Here is a 26,048-nt window from a genome sequence, read left to right on the forward strand (position 1 = left end):
GGTCCCACAGTTCCACAAGGACATAGTCATCAGCCCTGTGGGGCCAGAGCATTTTGCTCTGGCTGAGGCTTGTTGACTGCTCATATCAAATTACTTTCAAGTCTCTGCTGTTAACCCATTGAGAGCAAAGGCTTCTGTACTGGAGCTCCAGATCCAAACCAAATTCCTCATACATCACTCAGTTGTCATCTCCTCTGCATATGTCAAAGGGGTGGAAATGAATGTGGCTGTGCCCCTGATGATGATGCTGGGCAAGTGCTTCTTACAGTGTTGGCTGGGGTAATTTCTAGAGCTCCTAACAGTGGGTCAAATGTGTGAATGGTTTGATATCTGACACATCTCAAACCTGATGGCTATTGCTCTGCAGTACTGCTCTGGTATGCAGAATAAACCAGGCAACACAGAAAAAGGAAACAAACCATAATATTCATTACATTTGGCTGAAGGGTCTGACCCCTCAGAAAGTCAGAGCATCCGCAGCTTCTGTTTACATCAGCAGCAATTGCAGTGATCAGTGTTTCTGAAAAGTGCCCCATCGCTTTCTTCTTTAAAATATTGTGATGACACAAATAGATTACTCTTCCTGCTAGTCCCTTCTCTATGGGAATTATGCAGGAATTGCGCAGTTTTTCTGCACATAGAAGCTCTCCCATTTACAGATGTTAAGTCCTGACTATCCCATCCAGCCTCTCACAGAAGTGGGGCAGGTTTGCCTGGGGTTCTGTGAAGTTTGTGTCCTGGATGTGTGATGGAACAGTGCCCCGTGCCTGCACACAGCCTTCATTTGTACAGCAGATGGTTTTGGTGCTCAGATAATCACGTCTGAGTGATCAGTGTTGTGAATTCGAGCATTAAGTTCAGTCAGTTGGGTCTACCTTCTTGTATTTTTCATGATGAGCCAAAGAGTCTGTAGCTTGATGCCTGGGTTGCTGATTACAGCAGCTACAGGCTGCACTCTGCAAGCTGGTGTAGGGCAGCTGGGAACATCAGGGATGCAGAGCCAAGTTACACTGACCTTGCCATGGAGAGAGGCTGTAAGAGACAGGGGATGCTCTCTTGCAATACACAAAATGCAGCAAGAAGTTTATGGGAAGCTGAAGGATGCTGAATTTTAATGTGCTGGGAATTCTGGTAACTTAAATTCATGGTAGTGGAAGTTATGCCTTGCTAAATCCTCTGTGTACTCTGTTAGTAGAAGGACCACTGAAAATCTGCAACCTGCAGGCAGTTTAAAAATAACACAGCAGACGAGAGCTGCAGGCGAATTTGTAAGGCGGGCGTGCTCTGTTTTCTGATGAACTGGCTTGTAATGCAGCTCTGCATGTTCTCCCCTCTATTGCCATTGCATCTGTCTTTGCAACTCAGATACGGAGTTTAAAAAGGAAAAAAAGTTCCCTTTAGTCCACTACAGAGGGTAGAGACAGCGAGTGGGATCAAAATGACCTTTATTGCTTTTAGGATAGGGGTGCCTTTTCCACTACTGACTTTCAGTGCTGCCTAGGATTAGTGTCTACCCCCAAAAAGGATGTTAAGAAGGATGTCACAGGGAGAGCTGAGCTTTTAAAGGGCTCATGTCTACTACCGGTCAGTCCCGAATCATGCAAGCCAGACTTTTGTGAGGTTAGCTGAGAAATCGCACCTCTCTACAAAGGGTGCTCTATACAGAGGATGCTTTTTATCTAGTCGGAGAAACCTGCAGGGGATAGAAAGCAGAAAGGTTGTCTTGGTTTTAGAGTAAAGACTCTGCTGAGCTTTGGGAAAGAAAATCAGCAGCAGGAACAAACACCCTTTTCCTCTGTTCAGCACCCTGAAAGAGGAAGAACTGGTCACAATGATTGAATCTGCAGGGCAGGGGTAAACTGATGTCTGGGAGCCTCTGAACACTTCTGTTGTGTTCCAGAGAAGCAGAACTCAACTCAAACTGAAGAGATTTTTTATCACACTGGTTAGATGTGTCCTGTGATGGAGCTCTTCCTTGTCCTAAAGATGTTTTCCATCACCTGCAATTCTGCAGACATGGTCTCTCTCTTGACTGTCTTTGAAAGAAAACTGCAGTAGAATGTTCCAGTTGAAAGTTTCCATTTCAGTTTTTTGAACATATAGTGTTTGGAATTAGAAATTAGAAAAAAGCTTTTGATGCACCTGAAATTTATTTAATTTTTGAAGGGCTTTGTTTGTATTTGGAACTATGAATGTTTAAATATTGTTTTGGGCTGGTTTGGAAAAAAACACACACAATCCTTTGTAAAACGGAAAACCTAGTTCCTAACAGTTGTTATTTAGAAAAAGCAAGGTACTTACACTACATTATTGAATGTAATTATAAGCTAATTTTGGATGCGCAGCTGCTGACGTGACACAGATTGTTGCTCTGACACATCATATTTGTTACACCAGAAAACTATTGAAGCAAAGTAGGGAAAATTACAAGATTGAAGTGCAAATTCAGACATTTACCTATCCAAACTTTTAGATTTTGTATGGTCAACAGTGTAGGTAAAAATTACTTGAATTTTTATCTCTCTGTTCTCAAAATTGTAATCCTTTATGTTGGTGATTTCCCACCTTGGATTTCATCTCACTCGTTTTAATCCCATAAGGAAGCAGATGGTTAGCGAGCCAGGTTCATCCACATGATAACTACGTCATTCATCGAGTTACCTTGGGGGGAAAATCTGGTGTAGTAAATTTGTACAGACTTCAGACTCAAGGAGATGTACAAAGGCAGGGTGAAAATACTAAGAGAAATGGCAGAATGACAAAAGGGAATAGAGTCCTCTATAAGCACCATACCCAAACCAGCTCTGGGTTCAGCTTCCACTGGCACAGGCTGTTCTTGGGTTGTATCGTGTTTCTTTTAGCCAGGTGGTATGAATCCTGATTAGGTTTTTATACTTCCCTGCATGAAAATGCCACTTACTGTGCTTTCCTTTCTACCCTTCATGTGGTTTCCAGAGTCTCAGCTTCCATTTTCACTCCGTACTCAAACATTTGCCTTGTATCCTTGTTCTATAATTTCCACTGCTCCTTAGTATGTTAAATTATGATTTAACATTTTTATTTAATTGAAGGAGGAAAACATAATTTGTGGGTGGTAGAAGGGGGCTGTGCTTGCCAAGGAAGTTTATTTCCATACTGCCGTGCTGAGCTTCCCTTCAAAGTATTTGGATTTTAAACAAGTCTTAGCTGAAAAGAACGGGGAAACAGATTATACTTATCAAATGAAAGAAAGCAGGAATGTGGCAACTCCAGCTAAATCTCTTAGATAAAAATATGCTTTATATGCTTGAGATTTGTGATTTCCTTCCAGAAAATGTTCCTTCAAGAAGTTGACATATCACCTAACAGCATTAGCGCCACATGAGCCAAGGTGCAAAGAAATTAATCAGGAGCCTTTCGTGCTTTTGGATCATTGTGTCAAGTCCCAATAGCACTTTCTGTGATTTACAATCCGCAATGTGACATTAGCAATTCATTAACAAAATAAGTTTTTCAGTGTTTGCATAAAGGAACCCACAACATGCTTTACCTGGATAAGGAAGAACTAAATAACAGTAAGAAAACGAGACTAATGAAGGATTGCTGTATAATCACAGTTAATGCAGTTATCTGAGCCTGTACAATATCTTCTTCCAAGAGGAGAAACTTGATGTTTGCCTCTCACCATTGAGAGCTTGCTCAGACAGAGCAGCATCTCCTGAGATTCACACCAAAATCCATTCAAATAAAGTCAGAAGAGCAGTGTCTCTGCAGAGGGCGAGGAGCCAGACTGTACACCAAGCCCAGTCCATCCTGCATCTGCAAAGGGTTTTGTACCACACAGGTCTCACAAATCCCCCAGATGGGGCAGTTTCTCCAAGGCTCTTGGAGAGATGCTGTTCTATAGAGCAGAGGGAGGTGCAGGAATGGCTCAAATTAGGCTTTTCAGGCACTCATAGTATTAAAGCTGCTGTCTGCACTGCAGGACCAGTGTTTCATCACCTGCAGTTGTTTAATTAGCTGTAGCCTTGCTGCAAACCTGTTGAAAGGATGTTTTTTATAGCTTCCTCAGGGAGTCTGCAGGCTGGAACATACCCTGTGCTGTCTCCAAGAGGCACCTTCAAATCCATTTCACTGCAGCTCATCCCTGACAGCAGCTACACTTAGAGGGACAGGTAACACCCAGGGAATCCATCAGTGCAAGGGCACCATGCTTGCTAACTGGGAACTGTGCATTGCTTTGTTCTGAGATTCATGCACCAGAATTGACCTGTTTAGAGTTTCTTCTTTTCATGGGAGTCTATGTCTGTCAAATGTATGGTCAGCTCTCACTTTATATCCATCCCAAACTTACGTATTAGTGAAACAATCAAATCCTCATGTCCTATGCACTTTTATGCCCTTGTAATTTAATGCATCATTTCCTTCTTCTCTGGAACACACCTCAGCTCTCTGTTGGTGCTCTGTCACTGTTCACTACCACTACTGCAGATAGAAAACATTCTTCTCTGCTTTGTGAAATGCAAGACCTTCTGCCTTTTTTTTTTTACCTTTATCACTTCTGCTGCTTTGCACTTTCGCTTTCCTTACAACTATTGGCAACAAATACACATTAGTGAACCATCTCTGGTTCATATTCCAGGCCTGCTACACAGAATAGGACAGAGATTTGGAAGAAGAAATACTTAAGCAACAAAAATCTGACACAAACCAGAACAGCTAGAGAGAAAGGTAGATAGAAAACAGGCACAGTGACTCAATTCAACTTTTGTGTAAAGGTTACACATCCAGTTTGGCTCCTTGTAAAAGCATTATAAAGCTGCCAGTGATTTCTACATTTAGTTGGTATGTAAATTGTGATGAAACTCTTCTTAGGAGGTCACATCACCTGAATGAAAGGCTAAATGCTTTCTAGAGATGGCTTGGTCTGCTGCACATAACGTTCTGTAAATACAAGATGTGTAAGAAAAAACATCCATTTATCCCACTGTCTACTGGTGTTTTCCAAAGAGACAATTATACTAAATACTCAGCAGCCTTCAAAAGACAGCAAGGTACCACAAACCCTCTGTTGTCCTCAACATCCTTGAAGAGACACATGCGTATGTGCATACCCACGGGGTGGGAATAGGACAGGACAAGTCCCCGTGGGCAATGGCACTTCTCACCTGTTAAATCTTGTCATAAAGTTAACATTAACTGCTCCTTCCCATGGCACTATCTCAAGGCTCACATAAGGACTTTAAAACACTGATCTAACAAAACTGCAACATGCTTAACTGTAGAGATTTGATTATCTTCAAAAATTAATGAGTCCCTGAGAGGTTCATAATCTGAAAACTGAGATTCTGCTTCCAAACTGATGGGCTCTGGTTAACAATCTAAAGTGCAAATAGAGCAATATGCCTCCTAAAATGAAATTCTTTACCGGTCAAGGGCCAAGATAAATAGTTGCTTATCAAATTTACTTTAGTGATTATCACTGTTTGTCTGAAACAAGACTACAATCTGTTCCTAATGGGAGTGCTGGGATCTTCAGGGCAAGAAATGAACATGGAAATTAATCAAAATACATAAATCTGTCTCCTCTGCAGCTCTTGGAATGACTTCTATTCCAGGTTGTTTTCTTCTTGTATTATAGGAGCTAGGAAAAATAAACTACGGAGTTGTAATTCTTGCCCTGTGTAAGCAATAGAAGAATACAGAGACAATGTCCCACATGGCAACAGCAAAATGAGAATTTGGCAGGAGAATAGTGGCCTCTGTCCATTAGGTCTCTGTGTCACCCAGCAGCCAAGCAGGGAGAACAATTATGAAAGTAACTGCTGTTCCTTTTGCTAATATAATATTTGGGCTGTGTATACGTTAGCAAGTAATGCAGCCCATTAGAAGTGGGTCTGAGAACAGCTGGTGCTGAGGACTCAACATCTTCTGGCGTGCGTTTGTTAAGTAGTGTGATCTTGTGACTCTAACTTGACAGAGAATGAGCTCTTTCCTTACAATATGCAAACAAGATTCTTCTATAAAACAAAAATGCCAATCAAACCAAACAACCATCTTTCCAAAAATGAACTAAGAATTCCTGTATTTTCTTTCCAGAGGAAGGGTAAATATCATGATTTCTCTTACGAAATCACAAGATTCAAAAGTCCATAAATACTCATGCAAATTCCTATGAGGAGTTGGTACTAAAAGTCACTAACTTTCATCAAGACTTTGGGTCTTAAGTTTTTGGTAAAGTAGCAATTCCCTTGTATTATGTTTTAGTCCATCATACAGCTTATCTGAAATGTCCATATACTACACTTTGCTGTTCTATGTCCTGACGTCCAGGATGATACAGATCTTCTGAGAGCCCTTCAGCAAGACATTTTAACATCAACGAAATTGCTATGCATAAATTAACAAAATAGATACAATGACAACTTCAGACTTGGCAGAATGATGCTATGGTTGTGACAGAAAAAGAAAGTTTAATACACAGATGGAAGATCTTCTTTTAACTTGATCTTTTCTAAGGTTTATAGTGCATTGAACTCAGTGGAGAAAAGGCTTCGCATTTAACCAACATTGAACCGTGTCTAGGGAGCACAAGATTATACTTGTATTCTGCTGGTCAGTGCTTATGCAAAAGAACAAAGTTAACTACTGTTTTCAAAATCAAGAGCATATCAGGAGCCTGTGTCTTTGTACAGACAAGTTCTGTTCATTTTAATAGCAACAGGTGTTAGAGTCACATGGGGTTTTTTAAGACTGACAATCCCAGGGAGTTCTTTGGTGTCCAGCTCTTGATTTTCATTTGGGTTGTACTTTTGAGAAAGAATCATCTAATTAATGTGTTTCTAACATTTACCCTTCATCAGCAAGAATATTTGGACTTTATCCTTGTTTCATTCTTTAAAAAAGTTTTAAAAAAAAAAAAGGCAAAATGCATAACCAGATCTGTAACAAAAATTTAGTTTTAAAACCACCATAGAAAATGAACTGAATTTCTATTTCAATGCATGAGGTTTTTATTAAACAAGTAAATAATAGTCTTGCTCATTTCAACCATATCCTGGGCCTGTTTTTATAAGTCTCACAAAGCCCAAATAGCATGGAAGGAAAACCAACATGGAATATTTTTACCCCGTCTGACCTAAATTTATGTATTTTTTAGTTCTTGCAAGAGAAAGAAAAGTGGAATAAGTATTCCCTCTTCTCAGTTTCTTTTCAGCTTTCATATTATAACTGTGTTCTCAGCTGCTTGCATGAGTCATGGAGAGCTGGAAACCAGACCCCCCCCCATATCATAATAACTGCTTCCTCATGAGGAAGCCTATGTGTGTTTGGGGGTACTACCACTGAAAAGCCACAAAAATCTCCTGAAAGCTTGTGCCAGAAACCTACATGGGATCTAATAGAGGAAGTGCCAATATCTTAGCTGCAAAACTGATCACTTATGAGCGTAACAAATACTAAGATACTTAAAGGTTTCCATATCACTCTGTCTTGGAATTTATGCCATTCAGTATTTGCAGAGGTTTCAGACTGCTGTTGACTTTGTGGATTGTTTTGCGTAATGATGGTATTGAATTTCACTGGTCTAGGCATAATTTGGATGTGATCCTGTGATGTTCCCAGAAACTCTAAAGTCCAGAGGCTTTTCTGAGAACTGGAAGGGTGTTCAGTGTTTGCTAGGCTGATCCATTCTGTTCCAAGCTAACATGTTCATCATTGCCTGCTCCTTCCTCTCTAGTGCAAGGTATATCCAGACTAAATCTCTGTTTGAAACTACCTGTAGTATTATATTTAGAAACAAAAGGGGAGGTTCATGGCAGAAAACCATTCTTCATTCTGAAATCCTGTAACTTTTTTTTAGAATAAGCCAGGTCCCTCCTACTTTGGCTCATGTCTAGACTGAGCAGAGCATGTCAAACCAGGTCAAGGATCTTGTGCAGTAAGATAGGAAAAAGAAAGGAAGGCCAACTTAGTCAAGCATAAGCCAAAGTCATTAGCAGGTCAAATGGATTCATACTGCAAGCCTAACAATAAAAAAAACTGTTGTGAAACACATTAACAGAGGGTATTGGTACCAAATGTGCCTGTCAGCTCTATCGCATTTAAAGGCATGTATCATTATGCCTTATACTGCCCTGTTTCAGTCATGTTAGATTGAGCTTACTTGCCTTGAATATAGAGCTTCAGTCCTAAACTCCTGAACATAAGATCAGACAAGGAGTTTGTGACACTGGAGTTACATCAGAGACCATTCTCTTTCTCTGCCCTTCCTCTTCTCTATACACATTCTGCTTTTACACCCAACTCTGGTTTTTGCTATCGTTTCACCACTTGCACAGATCTGACTATGTAAGCTGCAGGCAGCCATCTCCACCTCCTCAGTAGAGTTTGCTGGTCCTCTGGACAATAACAGTCTGGCTTTAATCAAGACTATGCAGGAAAAGCTTTTCTTCTCAGAGAAAGCTTTTAGATGTTACAAGTGCTCAGGATAGGTTTACCACACTGGGTAATGAAGCAGAGCTAAAAATACCATCTGTTCCTTTGACATTGCCCATTCATTACAATAAATGACTGAAATTTCTGCGACTGCAGAACAAAACATGTTTTATGTTTTTGCTTTTAAGTGGAGATGTGTATAAAGCTCCTTGCCACTTGGAATATCCTCTTAGTGTTTTACATAAGAGGATAACAAAGTTTATTTGGAAAACACAGAAAAGCCTACGGCTTGTTTTCCTCTCATTTTCTTAAATGAATGAGGAGAGATCTTAGACTGAGAGATCACAGAAGTTTAACTGGCCAAACTTTGTCCATTATGAGAAAATATAGTGAGGAAATCTGCTGAGACTGCCCTTCAGAACATCACCTCTTCTTGACAATTCACTGCACTGGATAAGCAGAAGTCCTTTCAATCATCTTCAGGCCTCCGATGCAATCTGTGTAAGTCTGTTTCAACAGCTGAGATGAAATTATCAAAGCATGAGAAAGAACTGACACAGAGGACCAGATTGTTTGAAGATGTTTATTTTAAGCCATTTCACATAGTCCCATTCACTTTTTTTCTTTTTTGAACTCAGAGAAAGAGCAAAAATTTTTTTCTCCAGTAATTAAAACTCGGAAGGCGGATGCTCTTGCCTGCACAATGAAAGATCTTGCAATATTTTAAAATGTATTAAAAAAATTAAAAAGCTCAACTAATTTCTTCCTTTCAAGTGCTGAAATGATCTAATGCTATTAATAGAAGGTTCTTTCTCTGTGGAAAATTTATTCTTCTATTTAAAGCTACTGGGCAAAAGCTTGAAAGAACAAAAAAATATGACTCTGACATCTGCCTATTGGTATAGCCTTTGGGTGATGAGTTCAGATAGTGGCTCTGAAAGAAATACATTTATTTGGAAATAAGGCAGAATGATGGACAAGACATCCTTTCTCCACACAGTTGCATGTGGTGGCTGCATACACGCTGGAAGCCCACGCAACTTGTCCCTTAGTGCTGAGGGAAAAGAATTTGAGGGTATTGGATCGACAGCACTGAAAAACACAGATTTTTCTCCATGCACAGAAATGAAGCAGCATAACTTCCCCACACTGCTGATCTGCAAAACCTGACCCTGACCTAAATGGCCCATGATTAGCAGAGCAGGTGTTCGTCTGTCCCCGTGATCTTCCTGCAGAGGTTTGAAATTGATACTCACTGTGGTGACATTTTGCGTGGGCACAGGACTAAGAATTCCTGTCACAATAAATCAGCAAACAGAATACCTCCCTAGGAGTCTAAAGAGGACATTTTATACCAAATAGCTCATATCCTGCTTCTAGGCACTTGATCCATTCGGCTTTACTTCTTTGACATGTGCTGGCACTCACTGATTTTTTTCACACACCAACCACACAGCCCAGGTGCCGTTCTAGCCATTCATCCTGAAGTTACGAGAGTTACATGTCTTGTGCATTCCTGGTGGGATTACTCGGAGATCATATTTGCAAAAACATATGGGTATGTTACCCAAAACATGTGATTCACGATAAAACCACTAAAACTAGAACAGAATGCTTAAAGCTGAAGATAAAATATCTTATGATTTTGTTCTTTCTTTTTTTTATAAGGAAATGGAAATGAGATATTTGTAAAATGTACAGTGGAGCATTGTGCTAGAGATTTCTGAGTAACCCAAACAAGCCAGGGTGCTTAAATATCACTGCAGCATTTGTACAGGAATGAGCTCTAAAATGGGGATCCAAGAGGCGCTACCAGTTAGCAGGGTGCTGGGTGGGAGGACCTTTATGTTTCCATGATCTATGAATGGCACTGAATCATGTACAGCAGCTCAGATTCCCTAACACATCTTTTCTTCCACAAGGTAGATAAACCCTTGGAAGATACAGACATGAACAAGCAGGCCTTGGTTTACAAAGTCTTGGGCTGGTATCCAGCAAATCTAGTTTCAGTATATTTGGCATCAGATCAAAGCTGTCACGGTCCAAATGATGTAAAGTGTAGATCCCGCAGAAATTCATTCTGCCATCTCAAATGTGTTCAAAAAATGTTGATCAGTCAAATTTATTCCTGCAAGGTTTTTGCTGGATCAGGTATCATTTGTCTGTGCCACTTGCACTTTTTGTTGTATCAGGCATTGTCTGTCTTCCCACAGTTGGCATCAATCTGGCATAAAAGCACAGAACTGGCATAAACTGTATCACAGCTCTGGCTGATTTGACAGCAATATGATCATTTGCCCATGCCTAATCTGGATGAAACCTGTGCTGCTGTTAAAAACAATCATGCACAGATCTGGTGTTAACATCAGCCTCTCACACGATGGCAGAGCCTGTCTGTGCCAGAAGGTGATGTGAAACTCATGGAACGTCTCTGTCTCCCACCCCAGCCCAGAGGTCTGGGTGGCAAGAAGCAAAACGAGACATCACATGGTGGCTCGAGACTCACTCCAGATCACTCCTGCTCAGTGACCTCAACTTTCAACAGCAGCTGCATGCAACACAAACAGTAGGGAGAGTATTTTGCAGGATTTGAGCCTGTGCTGTGCAGCTGCATCCAGCGAGGCAGCAGGGTGATGCCAAACAATTAAATTTGCAGAGCAAACTAGACCACTCTTTTCCTCATGTTTGCTTTTCTTTGGTTTTGGCTTTGGGCTTTTTGTTTATGCACTACAAATGCAGGCATGATCCACCCTCCCTAAATTCAGTAGATGTTCTCTAGTGTGTCTCTGTCTACATGTGTATCTATACAGTACACATGTATGCATGCAATATTATACTTTATATTACAAAATTACACATCTAAAAATCAAGGAGTCTGCTGGTAATATGGATTTGATTGTTAAATTGATATTTCTCATGTAGATCAGAGTGAGTGTTTGGGAGCTTGATTTTTGGGTGGCGTAGTCAGCATCAGAGATCTTGTAAATCCAACTAAGATACCTGGCAGGTGTGCCCTAGCAAAACCCACTGCAAAGTCTGACTAGCTCAGCCATGCTGTTTCTGACCCATTCTCAATAATACACTTAATTCATCCTATTAGCATATATGATGGCTTTCAAATAAAAAGAGGTAAAGCAAGTTAGAAGTGCCTTAGCACTACTTAGTATTTAGTCAACATTAAAAGTGCAAAGCTTTGACAGTTAGTATCAACCAAGCCCAAACTGGCAAAACCAGCTGAAAAAAAAGAAACCCAAATGTTCCTGTTTCAAATTGCAAACTTTTCTTATTTGTTGAAAATGTTCCAAGGTCACTGCAGGGTACACTTAGCCTGCCTAAAGGCAGGTTTAACTTATGTTTTGACCATTTCAGAAGAAAAACAACTCTCTTCCTCGATGATGCACTTTGCCACTCAGTACATTTTACCATGGCAATTGTAAAGCCACTTGAAACATCCAAACTCTTTAGTAGAGTGGTTCTCAACATCTTTTTCTACAAACTAACATGGATACTCTCTAGTCAATAAAAAGGCATTAAAAACTCCATATGAAATAGCTTAGTATCATGTTTTCCATTTGTTATGTTAATATAACAGCTGAGTCTTATGTAATACTTTTCTGTACCCAAGTGCTTTAAAAGGAGCAAAGTAGTGTGACTCTCTCAGGTATAACAAGTGCTGGAAAGACAATCTTCACCTCTGAATATTGGTCCAGCACTTCGCCTTTCAGCTCTTTAGCTAAATCCTGCAGCCCAGCAAATTCCGACTGCACTCACGGGCTGAGGAAGCTCCAGAATTGCCCAGTGGGATGATGTATCTTATCTTGCTATGAACATGAGAGAATTCAGCAGCTGTGAGGTCAGTATTATCTGGAGCAATCGCAAGCTGAAGACCCACAAATGGATAATATGCCTGTGGTTTTTTTTTTAAACAGGCTTGAATGGTGTGTAAAATGCAGTGACAGTCACAGAAAAATATTGTCAGTGATTTTAGAATGCAGCTGTGAATGAAGTATGTGCATATTTAGACCTAATTTGATATACGGTTGCCACTGCTATATGTATGAACCATATACTGGCTATATTCTTGGCCAGTTGTATGCACATGTAACCACTCGGTTACACCAGCAAAACCAATGACTGTTACTATATGCCTTTTGCAGACTCATTTAATTGTCTCTTTGACATTGTGGCCTTGGATTCAGTGCAAACAGAAGGACAACTTCACAGTTCTCACAATTTGCAGAATGAGGCCTTGCTATTCAAGCATAATTTCTTGCCATGATTTTTCTCAAAATAGATTAATCTTTGGAGAAAATGCAAGAAGGGGCTAATGAGGGTTGAGGCACAGATGGGATGGCACTAGTAGTTACTTTATACAAACACAGGGAAATAATAGTTTCTAGCATGACATTTAATAAAATCAAGCCCTACTAGCATGCACAGCTATAGGGGAATTTATGTTGAAGCCAAATACGGTGCTGCCTTGCTGTCTTCAGTGGAAATATATGACACGTGGTCTATCTCATCTCTCCTACCCTCCACCACAAAAAACCTCTCTGATTAATACTTTTGCTGTGAAACTACTTGTTTCAGCTTCCTTCAGTTTATCCAAGTGTGAAATGCTGAACATTTCCTTCAAACAGAAATTTTTTAAATACTTTTTCAAAACTGTCAGCATTCACAGTGCTCCAAGGGTATCTGGATTTGCAGATCATTGCCGTTGGCCTCTCGTTTTATACATTGTAATTGGGTTTCACTGTGTTAATCTCTCTGGAGTATAACATTTATCGCCTTCCAGATGATTGTTAAATGCTGTATTGAAAAGGAATTATCACCCACCTTCTATCTTCCTGAGGGGAATAAGAAAAACCGGGAGAAGTTGTTGTCTGGGGTAATGGGAGAGCTGGGAGGATCCTGCTGGTTTTCTCTACTTGGAGCAGCAGTTCACAGGTGACTCCCGGCGGCAGCGCAGGTGGAACGCGCCAGGTACAGTCTACACAGGGCACTGTGCCCCTGCCCCTCAGATACACCCAGTCCTGTCTTTCTGAAAATGAGGGAGAAGACTTTTGGCTTGCTGATATAGGGAGAGAAGTCGTCCCTGGCCTGTATCACTATTGCTAGGTGTCTGAATTGTAGCGTTGTCTTGAAAACTGCATTCCCCTCTCTCCCATGCTTTTTTTTTTTTAATTATTAATATTAGTGGGAGAGGGTCAAGGAAAGGGGAGAAAACTCTTGGACCTCCTTGGCTGTCTGGTGTTTGAAACATTAGGGTGCATGTGGGTCAAATTTTCAAGCCTTATTCTCCAAAAGCAAAAATCAAAAATTTGCATTCTTCAAGTTTCTGATACTCGAATATATTTGGTCATCTTCCCAAGTGCTGCTCAGGTCGTATGGTGCCTGGTGATCATGCCTGGATAATCTTGCAATAGACTGACATTTACTTTTAGGGAAAAATTTAGTGCTGCAAAAATAACATTAGGGTCTGGTAGTTCAGTTTTTTTGTGAGTGACAGAGCTTATTTCTTCTAAAAGAACATTGGTATTAATAGATTTTGGAAATAGACAATAGACATTAATTAATTTTCTGGCCTACATGGTTATTCAGAAGAGCTTGGTAAAGTGAGTCATAACGGCTTAAAACCCCATGTTTTAATTTAAGTTACATGACTTCTCAGGATGTGCTGGGGAGGGAGGGAACTTTCTGTAGAAAGAATTAAAGAACAGGCAAGGGCTGCAGAAATTCACTTTTGAAATTGATTTTATATTGTAGGCCTATATATTCTCTGAAATATGTTCCTCCACTTATGTGGAGCATGAAAAATTAATTGCATTAACAGGTATTCTTTAACTAGGTCTCTAGAGTTCTGTGAGCCTGAATTACACTGCATTTCCAGTATATTTTTAATTTTGCATGGTCTAGATAAAAAGCAGTTTCTTTTAAAAATCCCTGCCCTCTTCTCTGTAATGGTGGCAAGAGGGGAAGACGATATTGAAAAGTTCCTCATCAGCATAAATAAATTAAAATCCCCACTTCATAGAAGCCAAGAGGAATGAAGATGCTATTAAATATTTTAAGAGGAAGCCAAAGATGACCAAAATGAAGCTCCCCAGTCAAAATATACTGGCAACTCTCTCCACACTTGTATTTTTAAATGTCAGATAACCCATTAAAACTGAAACACCTTTGAAAGCAATGTGGCTGAAGAAAGGATTGTGATACAACATATTTAGTAATGGGAGATCCCATTTGTAGTTCTTCTGCATTTGCAAGTTAAAATTCAGCTGTTACTAAGACCAGTCTCATATTTCTATCACAACTACCTCTACTTGAGCTCCTCCTCTCTTTGTCATCTCTTTCTATACTTGCCTGATGATGCCTAATTTTGCAAAGGTTTCAAAGGTTTGCAAAAATTTCACAGCAGCAATCCTGTATCATCCAGCAAGGGAGATCTATGCACACTATTTATAAACTCATACAGTTCTACTTGCTGCATAATAGCAAATTCATGTTTAATTAGATATTTTGGGGTTTTTTTCATTATCCAGTTCGCACGCATAATTGTCCTAACTGTGCCCATGGGGCAGATTCACAGCTGTACATATAAACTGGACTGAGGCATCTGCTTGCACAGCTTCTCTGTAAATCTGGAGCTGGATATATAAGAGCAAGTGTGCTACAGCCACTTGGTAAAGAAAGGGAGCAAAAGCACCCCGACAAAGTTAATTATCTTTCCAGCAAATCCTGGGCTGGCAACTGCTCTGTTGGTGACAGTCCCCAATGACACCTTCCAGCACCCTTGCCCTGGATGGGTCACCCGCTGACTAGGTGAAATGGTTCTAACAGCTACGCCTTCACTCTTTGCTTACATACTACCTCACAGACACATTATTTACTTGTAATGACATGTGGCAACACAGTTGCTAAATGCTTGGTAAAAATAATTATGGTGTTGCTAGGACTGACATCGGTTCACAGCAGAACCAACTTTGGTGGTTATATCAGGAAGAAATGTTGCTAAGGGGCAGCTCACTTGTATTCGGTAAATCCTTATCAGGAAAGATTAATTATTCTTCTAACATACCCAATGTTGCCAACTCAGCAGTCTACCCTAAGTTTTATGGTATTTGCACTTCAGTGTGGGGTTTTTTTCAGGCAATTATCCCTAAATTGGACACTATTTCCATTTCCTGCCTCACTTTTCATAAAGCCTGTCTGTGTTCATGGGCCAGGATATCCCCAGCCTGGCAGTACTCTTGACTTTGTGTTCTTTTTTAGTGCAGTCCTGGTGCTGACTTGCTGGTGGCCTTGAGCAACCTATCTCCCCCCTCCGGGTTTCATTTATCCTCTCTGAGTAAAAGGAATACAAGTAATTTAATTTACAGTGAAAGGTATGACTGTGGTTTGCAGTGTCCTTTGGATTCTTAAGAAAATGGATGGATGTCTGTTTAATAGAGAGGACATTCCTGGCAGTCGGATGCCTTCCCTGTGACAGGAGCTGTTCAGCGTCATTTTAGGCAAAGAGAAATCTGATGGCTTTAGAGTCATGCAGCACTAGCAAGGGGAAAATGAGAGAGGCACACAGAGTTTCTAAGGTGATCCTGTTCTCATCTGGGCAAACTTCAGTTTTTGAATGCCAAGCTTTCCCCTACAGTATCTCCTTAACTTTCCCATTGCCATTCAGCGTGCTTTAGGACAGCTTTATCCTGAGTGATGGGCATATATTTTAGCTGAGTTTCAAACACAGCATGTTTTTATCAATTTGAAGGCATCTTGTAGGCATCTTGCTTTTTGGACTATTTTGGAGTTTCCTTTTTTCCCTAGTCACCTCATTTTTATGTAGTTCCTTTTCTAGAAATTAAGTACCCATAGGCTGGATGCACTGGGCCTCCTATTCCCCAACTATCTTTTGGCTGTTACCCACTTAAGACCTTTTGAACTGAGTCCTGAGCACCACTCAATATGAAATTCAGAATGGTATGTTTTCTTTCGGGTTCCAAGATCAGCTGTTTGATGAAGCAGCAATTTACTGTGTCCAAAATGATTTATCCTTTTGTCTTATCCTGATGAGGTAGTGATCCAGGCTATATGAGGGGAGTTGAAATCTCAGTCTCAATCTGCTATTGGTATTTGTCTGTAATTTACAGCTTTTCCTTAAAATTTCAGCTCCTGAAGTCATGCAAGTTTTTTCATTGAGAACTACAATTTCCAGGATCACATTGAAGCCTATTTTACTCACTCGACAGGTTTTTTTCACTGATATGGTTATGCAAATATTAACAACCTCTGTAAACAAGAACAAACCACAAAGGAGAAACGCCTCCTTAACCTGGTCCCTGAAGAGCCATTTGGAACAAATGGCTGTGTGCACAACACAGTTCTTTCTAATTAGTATCTCTGGCAATAAGCCACTTGGGTATATTTGATATGCTTTTATCTTAAGATTAAATTTACATTTGCTACTAGGTAGCTCTGACATCTTCATTCTTGTTTTAGATCTCTGTCACAACATGACAGAGTGATCACCACTCACAGCAACCAGCCCCTATCTGTATACAGCTCAGGCTTATCTACAGTGGTGGGCCCTATGATCATGCCAAAGGAGGAGTATTCTTTTTCAGCTTGATCCTTAGAATTCAAAAATTATTGTTGTAAAATACACTTCAAGTGAAAGTGTGTTCATAAACATTAGAAATAGAATTTTCTGTGCCATAAAAAATCCAAATCTTTCAACATTTTTATGTGAGAATAGAACCTTTGTTTTCAGTTCATGGAAACAATGAGAACATTTTCCCAGGTCACAGTAGGAACTGTTGTCTAAATCAGATCAGTCATTCATCTAATTCTCTTGAAGTATTTTCACTATTAGATCGTTTACCAGTCTCTTTAGTGAAAAGTACTTCTTTATTCTGAAGTGCAAAAAAGGATGGAAAATGTCATACCATTGCAAAGTTACCTCTCATAGACACTGCTTTTGGGTATTAGAAATAGAAAATGCAAACTGCAATAATAAGGTGAAGTGACTGCTGCAAATCAAACAGCAATCTAATTCAGTTCACCACAAGGGCCTTCAGGATTTTCATAACTTATGTGCTTAATCAGATTGCAGATGATGTCCATTCATTAAGAAAAACATTTCTATTTTCCCAGGTTAGTAGATTTCTTCCTCCAAACAGCTTTGTACTCCACTCTCTATTTACCACAAGAGCCTGTTAAGTGTTTAGGTCAAAATCACAGAACAGGAAAATACTAAAGTGAAATTGGAAATATTCTACATGCTCTCAGTTGGGATTTGTTCACCTCTAACATCACAATGAGAGTCAGGAACACTGTTCCAGTCACACAGGTCTGAAGTTGAATTGGGCAGTTGTCCCTGTGACAAGACCAAGCTGAAGTAAATACCGTGGTGCTGCCCAGATGAAGTCTACTGTGAATCAACTCTTTTTCAGTTCTCCAAAAACTACATAAATCACATTCTGTTAACCCAAGTTTGCTTTATAATAGCAAAATAATGCTGGATTTCCATCAGAAACAGGGAGTGGTGGACTAAATATTTCCATGCATTTGAGATCCATAAATTAATCACATTTGACATCCACCAATAATAAAAATATAGCATTCATAGCATGCTCTTGTTTACGTCATTTAATGCATAAATCATAACCACTACAGATTATTACAAGGATGAGGACTGGTGCTACTAGGAATTACATGTTATAGGTTCAATCTATTGATTGACTAACACTATAAGTCCAATGGCAAAAATCATATTGCTTATTTAAAGGGAGATGAAAATATTTTATCTAGGTTTATTTTAAAAAGATGTTACCTTTGAGAGCCACTAAAAGTCTCCTTAACCCTTTAATGTGTACAATTTAACCTATTTTTTTAACAGGTGTGCTTAAGCTGGGTTGTTTCGGTACTACACGTCACAAAATTGTCACAGAAACCATTCAGTGGGCAAAAATTAAGGGCAGGGAGCTGAGTGCAGGATGATGAACTACATGTGGGAATGGAAACAAATAACTAAAGGCAAAATAACTACCTGGCTTTGCCTTCAAAGCACCTGCCCTAAAACTCTGTCCCAGGCTTAGACTTAAGAGAAGAAAAATTATGCCTGGGAATGATGAATCATAGGATTAGAAATAGGAAAGAGAGAAAGATCCAGAGCCAAAATTTCAATAGAGACAAAACGGAGCTGAAGAGATTTAAAGGGAAAGAAAAAAGTTAAACTGGAGGCATATTGTCATCTAGACCCTCAAATGGAATCCAAGATTTCAGACCACTTTTACTGTTGAAAAATGTTTGATTGGTGCTAGTAAAGGTTTCATCTTCATTCCTGTCTGTTGGTTCAGCTCAGTTACTCTGTTATTCTCTGCACAGATGTATGGGCTGAAATCCTGTTGATCAAACAGCGATGTTGATCTGTGGGGCAGAGGATCTGGGGCTGCTTTATATTTCAGTGTCTTTACTAGAACTCGAACATGCATGCTCTTGGCTATGTAATCTTAGTGCATTGTTCTCCAGTCACTCACTGAGAAATGGTATGATGGCTTTGCTGCGGAAGTTGTGAATGGGTCAGGGAACTGTGGGAAAAGGTGGATGGAGAGGCCCTGGAGAGCTGGGTTCTCTGCTGCCCCTGCCAGACCGTTCACAGAGGAAAAGAATAAGGCATTTAAACAGGATGCTCATCTTGAAACAGTGGTTGACATGCAAATCTTCAGGGAGGTAAGAATCCACAACAGAATTTAGTAAACATTATTCTCTAAGCATTTAAGTTGCTGCTTTATCTAATGGTTCTGGAAAATCATAGTATACACATCTCCAGTTGACGCAGTCTAAATTAGTATTTTGGAATCTCTCCCTGATGCTCTGCACACTCCTCAACTACATAAGGTGGGCACACCGGCCTCACACTACTTGGGGCTTTTGTGAAGCAGGTACTAGAGTGATAGGCACTACAAAAAAGCTTCTGAATATTTTAATACTTCTGCCTTCATAAATTACTAGAGAAAAATGTGTGTGATTATGCACTTAAAGGCTGCATCATAATGCATATGCACAAGGAACCAAAGGAAGGTTGCATAGGCAACCATAATTCTGGCATTTCCTATGTTTTTAGTGCTTGCCTTTAAAATCTTTAAAATGTGCTCTTAACATAGTGGCTTTCCGGTTATAACATATAATTATCTGAAACTACGTGTGTGATATTTCCTCAGTATCTGGAGAACATTTTGTTTTGTGCTTTAAAAGGATCCTGAAGAATAATTGTTATTTAACTAAAACATCTTTGGCTTTCTTTCCTCTTTGCTTTTGTGTAGAAGCCACAGAACAGCTTTTTACATATCAGATGAATAATGTGTAGGAAGAGTGAGAGAGGAAGGGAATTGATGACTTCTTTTTTTTTTAAGTATGTGAATTTAATTTCACCAAGCACTTTATTTTAATCATAATGCACATCCAAATTAATATATTAAAAGATCTCATCCTGAATGCTTCACTATATGTTGCTTTATACATTATTGAAAAAGTTCATATTTTACAAAATAATGCATGTCTTTTGAACTGAGTTTTTCAATTGTAGGTTGAAAAAGAATATACATTAATGTTTTAAGCACTAGGTAGCATAAAACCATTCTGCATCTTCAAACTATACAGCAAAATGCAATCATAGGCATGCTGGACATCTGTTAGACTACCTGACCAGATTTAAAGATTTCATAGAAATAGACTTTCTTATGCTGTTGGATTTTTTTAGAGAAACTCTTTTTGTCCTCGGTGCCAAGAGGAAAGATACCAGCTATCCAATACATGTCTGAACTAAAAAACATCGTGACACTTGCAGTGGGGAAAATTCCCCCTTTGCTACCCCCCGCAGCCTCTCTGCAATAGAACTGTAGACATGAATGCATCTCCGTATTGAAAAATATATATATCAATATTGACATGAAGCACGTGTAACAGTTATGCAATTAATCTGCCAGCACCATGACTGATTCCTAGTTTTGGAGGAATACATTTGTGGTTATGAAATGTATGGTTTTCAGAGCACTAAGTATGAAGGAACAATCCTGCTTTTTCAGCTAAAAGATAGCCAATGGATTTTTTTTTTTCTATATTCCTAAGGATCAGAGGGCTAACACATTCTTGCATACTGGATCACAAGCAAAACACCATAGAAGTCCTAATTCCTTCATGTTAAAAGCTAGCTGCATACTCTCCAGATAGAATCTCAGAAATATTAAAAAAATACCCAAAGCTTTAGGGCACATAATGTCCACTCACCTCTGTTAAAACTCCAAGTCAATATGATAGATGAGTTTAACACGATAAGGTATCAGTAGCAGGAAGTAGATATTTATCCGGTTTTCTATGCATTTCTTCTATTCCTTGCTACTTACCTCTGAGTGCTGCTGTTGCTCGGAGCACACAGAATGCAGCAGCCCAATCCAAGGAAGAAAACAGTTATTTCCTTTCACCCTCTCTTACTGTTCTGCGTTGAAACTGCTTCACTTTTTCATTCTTGAGTTGCACAGGAATACAAGGATGGACCCTTTGAGCTCTACCCAGTTCTGTTTGTATTATGTAAAACAGATGAATGCATTTCCTATTTTAACCATGAAAATCATGTCTTCACTGACAGGCTCCTGGATCATTAATAGTATACTGTATGCAACTGTGAAAGCCCACGTAATGCTCAGAATGGGGCTCAGTTTTCTAAATGAAGAACCAGATGAAAATCTGCAAATCAACTTCTCTTTGTTGCAAAAGTTTCTCTTTTTCTCTCCTGTAGAAGAAGCTGGAAGTCACTGTTTAACCAATATGGATTTTTCATTGGAAATGCTGGAGCAGACCTCTAGACTTGGTTTAACACCAGAAACAAACACAGTGGAGATGTTTTGGTCATTAAAGTGCCTCTAACCCCACTGTAACTTCAGTCAGCTACCACATCAAACCTGTGATTCCTTCCTCCCAGGGCAATTTTGTGTTATAGCACTGTCAGCAGACTGTTTCAGCACTGTTTGAAAAGATTCCAGCTTAAATTACAGTAGTAAAAGCCCATTTTGGGCTTTTCCCTCACTATACTTTTTAGAATATTTAAATTTCATATTATTCCCCACCCAGTCTTAACTGTACTTCCCAGAAAGCAGGAAAACAGTCTTTCCTTCCTTCAATCCTAAATGCCTTCATTAGGGAGACTTAACATTGAAGTGTTTTGGAAAGGCAGATGCTCTAGATTTATAAGAAATGAGAGAAGACTCTCAGTGAACAGCTGCATTGCTCTCAGCTTCAAGCGAGCTGTATCTTGGAATGGTTTTGTACATTACTTTGTCACTGGGAACATATTATTACCATCTAAATTTAAAAGCACTGGCTTCCTTGCATGAAGGCAAAAGCAGACTTAAAACCACAATGACTATTCCGTGCCAGTATTCTATGCCGACAATGCAGAAAATAAGATCAAAGTGAAAAGCAGTTCTTGTTTGAGAAGATCTTTGCTAGCAAGGTGTCTGTGCAGAACTGGCCAAAAGCAGACCGACAGGGACTCTTGTCAACTCTCGGATATAATCATAATTCACAGTTCTTTGTTGAAATCTCATTCTGCAGCTGCCTCAGCTCTTTGTTGACTGATCAGAAATATCTTGCTCCTACTAACAAGCAGTATTCTTTTACATCTGTTAGTAGATAGAAATGTTGGACACTAAACCCATGTCCGAAAGTTCTGATTTTTCAGTTCTGAAGGAAAATATTCTTAAATAAACAAAGCACTGTCTGTTTCTGTAGATACTAAGTCATGCAATTCTTGAAATAGTGTTCTAGCAAACAGTTGTACTTCAGAGCACTGAGCATACCTCTTCCTCTCAAAATGGCTGGTGAACTTCCAAAACCCAGGCAGAAAATCTAAATGAATTTTCAAAAAAGTCTTAGGAAGTTACACTAAAACACAGTCCTTTTCTTTTTGCCCTGCAAAATATATCTTAATAGGTTTTTCTCTTTTTGAGTCTTCTTATGCATCTTCTACAACCAGCCACATTTATTTTCCAGAACAGTTTAGTCAATGACCGACTGATGCATTGCGACTCAGGTAAATTGTGTGTTCTGAAAGAAGTGCACTAATCATATGGATAATATAAAATTGATTTCTTTTAATTCAGTGAACATGTGTAAAACAGAGGCATAGACTTTCAGTGGACAGCCTGTTACTTATTCCCTGAGGGATGCTTCAAGGAACAAGTTGAATGCAGTACTGTTTCAATAACTATTAACCTCATTGGGAGCCTTTTAATTAACGTCAATGGCATAACTTAGGTCAAAAATTTTGTATACTTATATATACTACATATAGAGATATATAGATATATGTCCTAGTTAAGGACTTCTTTAAATTTTCTGTGTATAATTTTTGCATTTCAGAAGTATGTGGTACTCTCTAGAGGGGAAGCCAGCCCAGAAATTTGAGAACTTTTCTTTTTAATATGTCTGGGTTTCCTGATTGTTTTTATGTAATTACATCAGTAATGTGACAAAAGATTAAATGTCTTAGAGAAGGAAATGCAATAAGAAGTTAAGGAAAACGCAATCCCAGGTCTTTTTAGTATTTAGTAGAAGTTTGCTAGTGAGCATTATCCTGGCCCATCAATCAATATCTGGCCATTAATCTAACTGTTATTCAGTTAAGTTCTATCTATTCTAATCTCTCAGACTTAGGCTTCAGAGTCTTAAGATCTTTCTGTGTTGTATCATAAGAGAAAGAAAGACGTTGAGTCATCTCCTAAGTCTCTTCACCTTATTGCTGGCAAAACTAGCCTTTCCGTGACTGATTCCTGAATGGAGGAATGCTAAAATTGGGCAGGGTAAATAAGGTAAAGTAAGGAAAAGTGTAAAATAAAGTCAAACAAGGAAAAGGACAAACATCTTCATACCTTAAAGTGTGTTTCCTTGCTTGTGTTGAAGTCCTTAGTTAATTAAAGAAAAAAAATAATAATAAAGACAATTACTATGTCACCATTCTGCAGGCAGAATTAATCCCTTCTACTTACTGAAGTGCTGGAAGAAGCTATGACAACCAAAGGCCTAGCGTTCAAATGTAAATCAAAAATATTAAGCAAAATCTCTATTAAAATTTAAAGACTCTGACCCAGCAAAGTTCCCAGATGTGCTTAAGACTACGTACATAGTCTTAACAAGGTTAATAGGATTCATCTGTCAAGAAGATGCCTTATGCACAAACTACTTTGAGTTTTAAAGCCATGTTTACTAAGCACCTAAATACTTGAAATTTAGGTGCACAGGTCTGAAAATCTGGCAAAAGCATCGTAAGTGCTTTGCTGAAAAGTGAAACAGATCTTTTCTGGTTTGGAAGTTCATATGAATCATTAACACTGGTTGTTAACCAAGAGTGGTATGCGAGGGCTCCTGACCTGACTGCAGAGACCAAGGCAAGTCGAAACTTTTGATACAGGGCTGAGCTAATGAATGAATGAACATATTGACAAAGCTGATGTTTTCTACTCTTGCTGATGGGCAAAATTTCCCAAAATCTTGGAATGTCTTAGCTTCAGATTCAGATTTTCCATTGCCATAAATAAAATACAAGTTTTGCTCCTTAACAGGACCAAGACTTCAATCTTGCCTTTTTTGCATGAGACTCAGAACTCTCACATTTACACTTCCATACATGAAGCACCTCTGGCAACTTACACTGAAGGAATAAATAATCCCTACAGCAAATTCATGCCTTTTAAAATATCTCTTTAAGAATCTGAATTCTCTTCATATATTTTGCTGTTCTCCATGTACTGGAGAACTAAGAGGGATTTTTTTTAAGCTTTTCTTAACAAACGTTCTTCAAGTATGTGAATTTTGTAAAGAATCCTAATTTTTTATGTAAAACTGTGTGCATGTGGTAATAGTTTTGGACATAATATTCTACATTTCAGCTGTCAATGTATTTCTTCTTTGGATTAAGGCTTAAAGATAAGATATTCTTTGCTGCTACTAAATGGTGACCTCTTTCACTGAGGCTGGGCAACATCCTATCTTCCAATATTTTATTGTGAAGTTTGTTTAAAAATAGATTAAATTGTCAAAGTTACTGGGTAATGACTTGAGCAGTTGGTGTAGCACAAACTTGGCATACAAAACCCTATATGGATACTTTTCTGATTTGGAATTAATGTTATAGTTAATAGAAAAAGAGAGAACAGATATTCCAATATATTCCAAGGATCTTTAAAATGTCCTAAAAAGTATCCCATGATCCCCGTGTCTCTTGATCAGCTTTAAATAGGATATTTTCATTTTTCAAATGTGGCAATAAGTTCCTTTTGTTTTCTCAATAAGGCCTTTTGTCATTTTTTATTTTTATCATCTGTCATAAAAATTGTGTTGTATGTGTAAGCAATTTAATGGTTCACTGAAAGGTGTTTATGCAACTGCATTGTATAAAATCCTGTCCACGCTCAGAAACTCCTGTAAGGGGGAAACAGCAAAATGGTGAAAGGCTGAGAATGTAAATATGCTTTCTCTTTATATTTACATCTTTTATATATGATTTTGTATAGCTACTCTCTCTGTTACCCTGTGACTGTAAGAGGGAAGAGAAGATTTGGTGCCTCGTGTTGAGAGGTCAGGAATAGGTAGCTGCTTATTCCCAGCACAGTCAAGACCCTATAGCCTCATAGTGTAACCAATGGTACCATATCTGTTTTACATAGGTCTGAAATGATTCTTTTAACCATTGCTAGCTCCATTTCATGGTTAGTTTTTCAAACAGAAACCACTCAGTATAATGCTGAGCTATTATTAAAATAATTAAGCCTGGTCTTAACGGCATAGGTGAATAATGATAAATGCAGTATTCCAACTGCACTAATGTCAGAACTCAAGAGCTTTCTATCAATATTCATTATAATCCTGTAAATGACGATGGTGGATGAAATATTATCAATAGGTAAAGCCTTCATTGATACAACTTATAAGGTACTGTGACAATTTATACAGCTATTCTGAGTGTGAGTATTGGGTGCAATTAATGCAAAGGGCAGATTCTGCCAGTCTTACTCACATCACTAAATCATACATATTTCTGTTGACCATTGTTGGGATTATCTACACAGCAAAGCATTACTCTATCAATGAAAGTTGGATAGCATGACTCTAAACTGATTACACACAAGTACTACTCCAAAAGAAGTAAAAGACCTAACGTTGCATTTTTTATTTCACTGACACTGTTTCCACAGTAATAAGTGCTCATCTTCAGGTATTTGGCAGAATAAAGAAATATAATTGTGCTGTACATGTTTCTGCAATCACAAGGGTTTTTTTTTTTTAAATTATCATGATCTCTCAAGAGAATAATCAATGAGAAGGCAATTTGCACACTGTGTAAAAGTATGTGTTTTGTTTGCAGTTAGTTCTGAAAACAGGGAATTCTGTACTCTCTATACAAGATAAATCATTAACAACTGAATATAAGCCTACTGTGAGTTGCACAGGCCATAGCCTTGAAACCATATTTTCATTACTCTGAGAACTAAAGCTGGCTAATATTTTTATGCATATACATAGATCTAAATTAGCATCTCATGAATTGTTAAATTTTTCTTTAATAATACTTTCAGGGACTACTACTT

The 26,048-nt window shown here is 38.8% G+C and overlaps 1 protein-coding gene across 5 annotated transcripts in view; it reads right to left on the bottom strand.

The window, feature by feature from the left end:
• Positions 1 to 26,048, bottom strand: part of PHACTR3 (phosphatase and actin regulator 3) — a 100,164-nt gene that overhangs the window by 52,382 nt on the left and 21,734 nt on the right. The window contains exon 1 of one of the 5 annotated variants that reach the window (XM_082065436.1): positions 20,695 to 21,327. The exons of 2 other annotated variants lie outside the window; for them this stretch is intronic. The gene's annotated coding sequence lies outside the window, so the exon portion shown is untranslated. Of the gene's footprint in view, positions 1 to 13,251; positions 13,332 to 20,694; positions 21,328 to 26,048 lie in introns of those variants that run through there. 2 more of the 5 variants (XM_082065435.1, XM_082065437.1) reach the window with 2 other exon arrangements.

Source organism: Streptopelia decaocto (assembly GCF_964273445.1).
Source record: "Streptopelia decaocto genome assembly, chromosome: 14".
NCBI classification, from domain to species: Eukaryota; Metazoa; Chordata; class Aves; order Columbiformes; family Columbidae; genus Streptopelia; species Streptopelia decaocto.